This window comes from Chiloscyllium plagiosum, chromosome 1, assembly GCF_004010195.1.
Source record: "Chiloscyllium plagiosum isolate BGI_BamShark_2017 chromosome 1, ASM401019v2, whole genome shotgun sequence".
Classification (NCBI taxonomy): domain Eukaryota; kingdom Metazoa; phylum Chordata; class Chondrichthyes; order Orectolobiformes; family Hemiscylliidae; genus Chiloscyllium; species Chiloscyllium plagiosum.
Genome location: NC_057710.1, coordinates 149150487 through 149162335, shown reverse-complemented (window position 1 = coordinate 149162335; position 11849 = coordinate 149150487). Strand labels below are relative to the sequence as shown.

General features: G+C 42.0%; 1 pseudogene; it reads right to left on the bottom strand.

Annotated features, from left to right (window-relative positions):
- The window catches only part of LOC122555100, a 15469-nt pseudogene that overhangs the window by 1980 nt on the left and 1640 nt on the right, over nt 1-11849 (bottom strand).

Below are 11849 nucleotides of genomic sequence, written 5' to 3'. Positions count from 1 at the left end.
GAGAGGGGAAAGATATAAAAGAGACCTAAGGGGCAACTTTTTCACGCAGAGGGTGGTACGTGTATGGAATGAGCTGCCAGAGGAAGTGGTGGAGGCTGGTACAATTGCAACATTTAAGTGGCATTTGGATGGGTATATGAATAGGAAGAGTTTGGAGGGATATGGGCCAGGTGCTGGCAGGTGGGACTAGATTGTGTTGGGATATCTGGTTGGCATGGACGGGTTGGACTGAAGGGTCTGTTTCCATGCTGTACATCTCTATGACTCTATGACTCTCTGTGGATATTAAAGTTTTCCATTTAGTCCCCATGTTATGTTTCCAAATTGCCTCCTCTGCTTTTAAACATTTATCTATACCCCAAGTTCCACCTATTGGCCAAATTTCATTTCTCAATTTTTTTATTTAAGAATCCTGACAGGTGCCTGAACTGTTCCTCATTTTGATGGTCTTCCCGGCATAACCAACGCAAAGGGTTCCGACACCCAATTTATCCAATGTCTGTCCCATTCTTTTTAAGTCTCAACTTCCTAACTTATCGCTATATACTAGTTCATTGTTCTCAGTCTCCACACCCACTTCAGGGTCCTGACCTTCTCATGGGGGATTTCCCCTCTTAACAACCGGTCTAAGGCAGGGTGGTTGAGACAGACACAGTAGTTACCATTTTTCTTAAGTACTATGTTCCAGGGCCTCAAATCCCACTGTCAGAGGGCTCTAACCTCCAAATTCCAGGGGGACTCTACCCTCCCTAGGATGAACTCGTCGGCATACAAGTACATAGGTGATCTCAGAGATTCCATCACTACAGAGTCCTGGGGACGAGGGGTCAACTGAGTGACAGGTTAGTGAGAGAGATCAAGGTAAATCTGACCTGGTGGGCCCATCCATCTCTCGTTACTGTCGCGCAGGTGATGACTTACTCTATCCGCCTAGAAGCTCCATATATGTTGGAATCCCACTCTAATCGCCAGATGTTAGGTTCCCTTCTTGAGATTCTTACACGCTTAATGCAACTGCAATATGCCAACTTCTGTGAACATCCATGGTTTATTTCAGCAAGTACAAGCTTTTGGAGGATCACTTATCACTCTTTGCGATGCTTGCAGAGCGTGTCAAGTGAGGCTCCCCAAACAAGGGAACTGTCCACCCTTTATACAGGGTTTTACATCACAGTCAGTCACGCACACCCTCTCCTGCCACTCCCTCAAAGTCACATGCCACCCAAAAACAATGTAAAGTGATTAGATTATTTCAGAAACAATGTATGATTAAGTTACTCCTTAAAAGAGCGTGTGATTAGGTTATTCCTTAAACTGCAGCATTTACAGAGTATGATTCGATTGTCACATCCTGTTGGCAAGACAGAAAAACACCACCCCCACTCCACCCCACCTTCCCCATCTCTCCCCCCCCAGGACATCCAGTTTCTTACATGTCAGCTGAACAAATTAACCCTTTAACATCTCACAGAGTTCTAAAGGAGATAGCTGAGGAGATAGTGAATGCATTGGTGATGAACTTTCAGAAATCACCGGAGTCAGGGAGAGTCCCAGAGTACAGAAAAATAGCTAATGTGATACCCTGTTTAAGAAGGGAAGGAGGCAGAAGATGAGAAATGTTAGGCCTGTTAGCTTGACCTCAGTCGGTAAAATCTATTTATTAAGGATGAGATTGCAGAGTGTTTGAAAGTGCATGATAAAATAGAGCTGAGTCAATATAGCTTCACCAAGGGAAGGTCATGGCTGAAAATCTGTTAGCATTTTTTGAGGAGGTAACAAGCAAGTTAGACAAGGAGAGCTGGTGGACATGATAAATTTGGATTTCTAGAAGGTCTTTGATGAAGTTCCACACAGGAGACTGCTGACTAAGAAAAGAGCCCATGATGTTATAGGGAAGATATTGACATGGATAGAGGAATGGCTGATTGGCAGAAGGCAGATGGTGAAGATAAAGGGATCTTTTTCAGGGTCGCAGCCAGTGACTAGTAGAATTTTTCAGGGATCTGTGTTGGAACTATAACTATTCACATTATTTATTAATGAGCTGGATGAAGGAACTGAGGGCATTGCTACTAAGTTTGCAGATGATACAAAGATAGGTGGAGGGACAGGTAATACTAAGGAAATGGGGAGGCTGCAAAAGAATTTGGACAGTCAAGGAGAGTGGGCAAAGAAGTAGCAGATAGAATACATGTGGGAAGTCTGAGGGTATACACTTTGGTAGGAAGAATAGAGATGTAGACTATTTTCTACATGGGAGAGGCTTCAGAAATCTGAAGCACAAAAGGACTTGGGAGTCCTGGATTTTTTTAAGGTTAACATGCAGATTCAGTTGGCAGTTAGAAAAGTAAGTGCAATGATAACTTTCATTTCAAAAGGTCTCGATTACAAGAGCAGAGATGTACTGCTGAGGATGTATAAGGCTCTGGTCAGACCACATTTGAAATGTTGTGAACAGTTTTGGGTCCCATATCTAAGGAAGGATGTGCAGGTGCTGGAGGGTGTCCAGAGGGGGTTTGCAAAAGTGATGTAACGAATGAAAGGCAAATCATATGAGGAGCAGTTGAGGTTGCAACTCTGGATTCAGTGGAGTTTAGAAGAACAATGGGATTTCTAATTGAAATTTACAGAATACTCAGAGGCCTGGACAAAGTGAATGTGGAGAAGATGTTTCTACAAGTAGGGGAGACCAGGACCTGAGGGCACAGTCTCAGAGTGAAGGGACGACCCTTTAGTACTGAGATGAGGATGAGTTTCTTCAGCCAAAGGGTGGTGAATTGTGGAACTCATTGCCACAGCGGCTGTGGAGGCCAAATCATTGAATGCTTTTAAGATAGAGATAGATAGGTTCTTGATTGATAAGGGGGTCAATGGTTATAGGGAGAAGGCAGGAGAATGGAGTTGAAAAACATAGCAGCCATGATTGAATAGTGGATAAGACTCGATGGGCCAAATGGCTTCATTCTATTCCTATATCTGATGGTGTTACAAAATGCTACCTCGCTCAGCCTTTCAAACTCTCTAAACCCTTCCACTGTCTCTCTGATTTCTGAACTAGTCTTTGATAATCTGTAATTTCTACCCTTTAAACAATGTGAAGACTGAAATGATACCTTTTTGTTTCAGTTGTGATACAAGTGGTAGCATATTGCCTCTGTGTTAGATGATTGAAGTTTCACTTCACACTCAAGAGACTTGAGAACAAAATCGAGGCTGACACTGAGTGCAATATTAGGGAGTGCGGCATAGTTAGAGATTTCAAATGAGACGTTAAATCATGACCTCATCCACTCTTTCTTGTGAACATTGAAGATCTCACAGCAAAGGAGCGCCAAGATCTTTCTTTTGTGTACTGATCAATATTTATCACTAAGCATAATAACTAAAATTGTTTCTAGTACAAAGTAAGTGATGGTGGGAGTGTTCATGAGGAGGAGGGCATAATGTGATTGGCAATATGGGCAGGTCCCCTGTCCTACCTGATGCTAAGTCCTTCAATTAGGCACTGAGTGACTTTGAATAAGAATTCCCCTCCAGGAAAGTACAAGCAATCTAGATAGGTTTGTTCCCATATGACAACAGGCCCACTTGCCACTGGTTTAATTGGCAGTGGGGTGTGAATGCCATCCATGGGCCTTACCTCCATGGATTCATTGGGGATGGAGGCAGGAAAGCGGTAAGGTCCCTGCCCTCTACCAACTTGCTCTACTAAATACTGCCCCATCTCCAATCTTCCCACAGAGGAAAATGTAAAGTAGCATTCCTGGATTTTGGCTCAAGAACAATAGGAATGTCAATAGTTTTCCAACTCAAGTTGGAATGTGAATTGAAAGATATTTGGAAGTATTGATATCCTGTGGTCTTGAGGTTTGACTGCAAGGCTCATGGTTAATACACGCGCGGGCACCAACTTGGATGAGTCTTTCTATTGTTTTTGAAAGTTGATAGGATACATAAAACTAATCATCTGAATAAGGAATAGTTGATTGGTTAAATCTGAATTAATTGAATTCACCAGAAATGAATTAAAAGATATTTGGTTGAGGGACAAGCCTACTGTCTCCAGTTTAATAGATTAAATCTCCTTGTAAAATTAGGTTACATACATGTATAATGAACACTTATACAGACAAATAGTGTGCATATAAAACAAATAAATGAATACAGTCTTAAACCTATAAGAAGTTCCCTAAAGTACATCCTCATGGTACCCATTACCTTGCAGTTAAATTAAATCTTTAAAAAGAAGCTCACATTACTCAATTAACAAATGATTTTTATTAGTCCATTAATAAAATTGGATCTCAATTTAGTATGAAGCAAAACATCTTTTTTAAATGAAAACTAGCATATCTTGTGGCGCTACTTAAATTTAACTTGCAACTTTCAAAAACTAACAAAGCTAAATAATAAATATCCTATTATGAGCACTGTTGAAAATGCTTTTATTCAACTGCATTTTAATTCCTTTGATTAAAAAATGAAAATACACAGAATACAAACAAAACATGTGCACATTTATTGATTTGCATTAACATGCTTTAAAGAAAATCCTGGGAAAAGATATTACATAAATTTGAAATTTTGGAAGTAGCAGCTGTTAAATTGCATACTGGGTGCTCTTTGCTCTCCATCAGTAATTTTACTGACAGTGTGCAATTCGAGCAGATACTCATTACTTAAATATTAAATACAGGTACAGGGTCCAAATAAATTGTTTATACCTTATTGTTAGGCATTGAGATTTCATTGACACTAAACTATTGTATTAGTTCTTTAAATGTTGCAAATAGGTTTACTCGTTTGAGAGCTCTGAGTATACTCAATCCAAACCTTCTTCCCTATAAAGCATTCAAATGACGTTGCAGTTTCACATTAATCTTGCATTTGCCTCAAACAAGATTATTAAAATAGACAATTTGATCATTATCACTCAGTAGTTTTAGGGACCTTTCTGTGCATAAATTGACTGCTGCTTTGCCCACTGTGCATCTCTAAAGTAATTAATTGCTGTAAAACATCTTAGAAAGTCCTTAGATCATGAAAGATAATATGTGTAATTTATTTAATTTTTTAAAACATCCGAAGTAAGTTACAGTAATAAACATTAGTATAAGTTTCCCGGGTCATCTGATACACCTGGAAGTCTTTTTCATTCACCATTCATGGGGCCTGGGTATCACTGACTGGGCCAGCATTTGTTGCCCATACCTAGTTGCCCTTCAGAAGGTGACAGTGAGCTACCTTCTTGAAATGCTGCAGTCCATGCCATTAGGGAGAGAGTTCCATAATTTTGACTCAGCGACCATGAAAGAATGGCAATATATTTCCAAGTCAAGATGATGAATGGCTTGGAGCAGAACTTGCAGATGGTGGTGTTCCCATTGTTTTGTTGTCCTTGTCCTTCTAGACGGAAGTAGTCATGAGTTTGGAAGGTGCTGTCTAAGGACCCTTGCTGAATTTCTACCATGCGTCTTGTAGATGGTGCACACTTCTGTTTCTGAGCATTGGAGGTGGATGCCAGTCAAGTGGGCTGCTTTGTCCTGGATGGTTTCAAGTTTCTGAGTGAAGTTGGACTGCACTCAACCAGGCAAGTAAGGAGTATTCCTGACTTGTGTCTTGTAGATAGTGGACAGAGTTTTGGGAATCAGGACATGACTTACTCACTGCAGGATTCCTAGCTTCCAATCTGTTCTTATAACTGCAGCATTTATATCTCTAGCCCTGTTCGGTTTCTGGTCATCCCCTCGGCTGTTGGGGATTCAGCAATGATAACACCATTGAATATCATGGGGAAGTGATAGATTTTCTCTTAAAGGAGATGGTCATTTCCTGGAATTTGTGTGGAGCAAATGTTATTTGCCAGACATCAGCCCAGGCCTGGATATTGTCCAAGTCTAGATGCGTTTGGTCATGGATATACGTCAGTTGTGAATATCGCTAACATTGTGCAATCACCAGCGAACTTGTCCCAATTACCCACATTTGGTCCATATCCCTTTAAACTTTTCCTTTTCATGTACCTGTCCAAATGTCTTTAAGTATTGTAACTGCAACTGCATCCACCACTTTCTCTGTCATAAAGTCATAGAGTCAGAGCAACATAGAGATGTACAGACCATGCGGTCCAACTCGTCCATGCCGACAAGATATCCCAACCTAATCTAGTCCCATTTGCCAGCACTTGACCTGTATCCCTCTAACTCCTTCCTATTCGCAAGGTTTGTGAAGGTTTGTAGCTCAGGTTGAGGTTTAGGGTGTAGGTTTGCTCACTGAGCTGTAGGTTTGATATCCAGACGTTTCATTACCTGGCTAGGTAACATCGTCAGTGGCGACCTCCAAGTGAAGCGAAGCTGTTGTCTCCTGCTTTCTATTTATATCTTTCTCCTGGATGGGGTTCCTGGGGTTTGTGGTGATGTCATTTCCTGTTCGTTTTCTGAGGGGTTGATAGATGGCATCTAGATCTATGTGTTTGTTTATGCCGTTGTGGTTGGAGTGTCAGGCCTCTAGGAATTCTCTGGCATGTCTTTGCTTAGCCTGTCCCAAGATAGATGTGTTGTCCCAGTCGAAATATTTTGTGTTTTTATGACATCAGCAATAATTCTCAGTCTTTGTATAATAGCAAGCTTCATTCAGATCTGAATTGATCAGTCACAATGGGAGTGCTTGGTTTGGAAATCTCCTCTCCTAAAGATCTCTGCTTGTCCCTCTCTCCCTGAGTTTGAGGCCTGCTGATCAATTTGTGTGCTCTATGGTTTGAGCTAGAGGGAGGAGCTGAATAGGCTGGGGCTGTTTTCCCTGGAGCACCAGAGGCTTGTAGAGGTTTATAAAATCACGGAGGTCTTGGATAGGGTGAACAGACAAGGTCGTTATGTCAGGATAGGAGAGTCCAAAGCTGGAGGGCATAGGTTTAAGGTGAGAGGGGAAAGATTTAAAAGGGATCTAAGGGGGAACGTTTTCACACCGAGAATGGGGGCGTGTATGGAATGAGCTGCCTGAGGAAGTGGTGGAGGCCCGTACAAATGCAATATTTAAAAGGTATCTGGACGGGCCTTTGAATATGAAGGGTTTGGAGGGATATGGGCCAAATGCTGGCAGGTGGGACTAGATTAATTTCAGATATTTGGTCAGCATGCATGCGTTGGACCACAGGGTCAGTTTCCGTGCTGTACGTCTCTATGACTCAAAGTGGACAAATATCTGACCTATCACCCTCACCTTGACCTCTTTCCACCTATCACATTTCCGACGCCCCTCCCCCAAGTCCCTCCTCCCCACCTTTTATCTTAGCCTGCTGGACAAACTTTCCTCATTCCTGAAGAAGGGCTTATGCCCGAAACGTCGATTCTCCTGCTCCTTGGATGCTGCCTGACCTGCTGCGCTTTTCCAGCAACACATTTTCAGCTCTGATCTCCAGCATCTGCAGACCTCACTTTCTCCTTCCCAAAGAGTCACCCAGATGACTTTTGATGATGGTGGTTTCATAGTCACCATTATTCAAATTCCACCAGCCTACTGGTCTGCACTCTACCATTGCACCCTCACTTAGCCTGCCTGAAGACTGCTACACGCTTCACTGGTGAAGTCTACAGCTTTAACTTTTTGGAGCAATGATTTTGGCATGCTCACTGAACAACCTTGGCCTTGTTTCCAACCTTTCCTGCCGTAAAGGTTTTTGACATCCCCTACTTCAATCACCCAGCCATGGTAAGGTCTTTCTGGATGCAAGACATGGCTTTCTTCCTGAGCTTATTTTTGCTTTGTTCTATCATTGAGGAGAGAGCAGAGAAGCTCCATCACATACCATGCACAAAGTTACAACTAATCTCATCTGTCTGCATTGTACTGTTTGTATTTATGTGAATAGCAAATTTACTTAATTTTTACAGTATTCGATAATTTCAGGTCAGCACAGAGCAGGCAGATCCTTGGAATATCAGGCAAGTACAGTGTGCACTTTTCAATTGACTGGTGCATTTCGCAGACAAGCTAGGGAAATCATTGACTTTTGAATCCCAGTGAGGAGGATCAGACAAGGCCAATCAGGTTTATATAGTGTTTTTTTGTTTTCCCAAGGTCCATGACTACCTATTCTAACTAGACAGACTGCATGTGATAGAATGATTCACCTTTTGGAATTTGTCTGTTCCTATTCCATTCATGGAATAAAATCACATCACAGGATGGCTGGTGGAGGACACACCTACTGCTTGCTCCCAGGAATAATGATCATATTAATGTCCACAAACATCAGCAGAGTAGTGCCATAATGGGGCTCAATCTTAATTGTCATGAAGGTGACTGAAAGTAGTGTTTTTGTTGTTTTGAAGGATCGTGAGAGGGTTCCATAGCAATGTTTCATTTCAAGTAAAATTGTCATGCAGTAAAGTGTGCATTTGGACAATGTGGGGAGATGGCATAACTTCTAGGAGTTAGATGTATAGCATGGGAGCATCTCAATGATCATTACTAAAGCAGTCCTCAGTGAGTGCTGAAAGAGACATTAGAATACAATCGATTACAGTGGTCTTGTGTTTAACACAGTATATATTTGTCACCACTGATTCAATTACTACCCCCACATTCAAATAAAGAACAGGGACTTCAACCCTGTATACTTCCAGGAACATGCTAGCACTTCAGATATTTTCCTTTCTACAGCCCATACCAATATCCTGACTGAAAAAGCATCTTTGATGTTTAGAACATAGAACATACAGCGCAGTACAGGCCCTTCGGCCCTCAACCGACCTGAGAAACCAATCTGAAGCCCATCTATCCTACACTATTCCATTTTCATCCATATGTTTATCCAATGTCCATTTAAATGCCCTTAAAGTTGGCGAGTCTACTACTGTTACGGGCAAGGCGTTCCACGTCCTTACTAGTGTCTGAGTAAAGTTTCACTGTAATCTCCACAAAAAAGAATATTTAAAACAGCAGGTTCTGGTTTAATAAAACAAAATGAACAAACTTGTTTTCACACACTGTTCTTTCTCTAAGTGACTAAACTTGCCCTTCTTTTCATCTTGTTTCATCTTGTTGCTGGATACATCGGTGGAGCTGGTTCCTGGCAAGCCTGGTATTACCTCCTTCGCTGCGTATGTATAATGATCTGAGGAGGAAGGACAACTGGCCTTTGTTGAATAAGAGAAACTACAGACAAATCAACAGATATTATTGAATTCAAATTTCACAAGCTGTCATTGTGTGAGTCAAGCTCATGTCCCCAGAATATTAATCTAAGGATCTGGATTGCCCCCAGTGACATTATCGCTAACACCACCACCTCTCCATGGCAATCACTAGATTCTGGGAGCCCTGTAACACAAAAGGTTGTATTCCAGCTATTGGCCTGGAAGCCAGTGCAGAGACTGTTGGTTTTGTTGTTCTCTGCTCTGTACCAACCTTCCCCCAACTTTCTGTCTTGGGACCCTCCAACCACATGGGATCAATGTCAATTTCACCAGTTTCCTCATCTCCCCTCCCCCTACCTTATCCCAGATCCAACCTTCCAACTCAGCACCACCCTCTTGAACTGTCCTACCTGTCGATCTTCCTACCCACCTATCTGCTCTACCCTCCATTCCGACCTATCACCATCACGCCACCACCTTCATCCACCAATCGCAATCCCAGCTACCTTCCCCTCAGCCCAACCCCCCCATTTATCTCTCAGGCCCTTGGTGCAGTCCCTCATTCCTGATGAAGGTTTTATACTCGAAACGTCAACCCTCCTGCTCCTCGGATGCTGCCTGACCGGCTGTGCTTTTCCAGCGCCACACATTTTGACTTCCCCCAACCTGACATCTGTGTTCCATATTCTGGGTCACATCTTAAATTGGAGTCTCCATAAATACCTATCAAAACTTTCATATGTTCCATTAATGTCTGCAATGGGCCAGACTTTCCTGATGTTGCCAAACATTAAGAGGAGAGACTGAAGTCAAATACCTTTCAACACATGGCATAAGCTGCATTTTTTGCATTCTTCACAAACAGATAATTTGTCTTAATTTATTGTGCTTGCTGTCATCAGAAAAGGATATGGAGGTCGCTATCAAAACAAAAAGATACATTTTTCCTCCAAACTGTTTTTTCAATGATTTATCCTTTTTGATTGAAGGTGCAAGTTCTGCAGCGCAACTATCTTAATATCACAGAAACGTGAAAAAACAGAAAAAGGACATTTAGCACATTGTACTGGTACCAGCTCTCTGCAAGAATAACAAATTTTGAACGATCACAATAATGTATGTTCCAGGAATAAAAGGGTGCTGACTGATTAGCAAGTTGTTGCAATTGTTTGAACTTGGCATTCTTGCATTTGTCCTGACAGGTGTAAGACAAAAAAAGCATAGTCAACATGGCTCTCTTTTCAGGAATATTTAGCCATTACGGAGACAAGGTCAGAAGGAGATTGAAGTTGGGATTAAGTATACAGGTACATGTGACTTTTTGAAAGGACTGACAGAAAGGAAAGGGTGGGGGAGCATTGTTATTACAAGATAGAATGCAAAAATAGCAACGGATCCTGGATTGGAAAATGTAGAATCCTTCTGGGTGGAAATGAGATATAACAAGGGGAAGAAGATGCTGGTGAGAGTGGTCAATAGGCCACCAAAAAGTAGTTATACTGTAGGACGTAGAATTAATCAGGCGATAATAAAGGCAATCACACAAGCTACCAAGAATTTTTATTTTCAAAAGAGTGCACCAATTATCTTTCCTTTCAAGGACAATCTCATTATAGAATCAAACTGCTAGAAGAAATAGCCCCAAAACCATCACTTGAAATCTTCAAGACTCACCTTTAGGTGATTTCTATTTATAAGTTATCATTGTCAAGCTCACCATGCAGGCAATGCTTGCTATAACTAAAGTATCCACATAAATGTTGATAAACTCAAATTTTAGTCTGTGAGCCTGACATAAGAAAAGTGGAAGAAGCTGACGCAGGTATTATTGAATCTTATTTTCTAACAAACGTATCGAGCAGCTAACTAAGTGTCAAATGCATTGCTGCTGATCTGATTCGACATTATGCTGTAATCTTCAACCTGAAATTTTTATTTTTAAGATGCACACTAATTTTAGATCACCTCCAGAAACTGACTCCCACTTGAGATTTGCACAGATGAATTCTCCATTAGATACACAAATTTGTGGTTGCCGACATGCTGAAGATTAGTCTGCTCACTTTCTCCTACATGCTAAGATTAGTCTGCTCACTTTCTCTGCACGGTGAAGATTGGTCTGCTCACTTTCTCCTACATGCTGAAGATTAGTCTCGTTACTTTCTCCGACACGGTGAAGATTAGTCTCCTCACTTTCTCCTACATGCTGAAGATTCAGACCTGGGAGCATCTAAAGGCTAACCACATCAGTGCAAATGAAATTCAACTCATCCCATGGAATTTGGGGCTCATTACCTTTAGTGCTGAAAATGTGTTGCTGGAAAAGCACAGCAGGTCAGGCAGCATCCAAGGAACAGGAGAATCGACGTTTTGGGCATAAGCCCTTCTTCAGGAATGAGGAAAGTGTGTCCAGCTGGCTAAGATAAAAGGTTGGGAGGAGGGACTTGGGGGAGGGGCATTGGAATTGCGATAGGTGGAGAGAGGTCAAGGTGAGGGTGATAGGCCGGAGTGGGGTGGGGGCGGAGAGGTCAGGAAGAAGATTGCAGGTTAGGAAGGCGGTGCTGAGTTCGAGGGATTTGACTGAGACAAGGTGGGGGGAGGGGAAATGAGGAAACTGGAGAAATCTGAGTTCATCCCTTGTGGTTGGAGGGTCCCTAGGCGGAAGATGAGGCGCTCTTCCTACAGCCGTTGTGTTGCTATGGTCTGGCGATG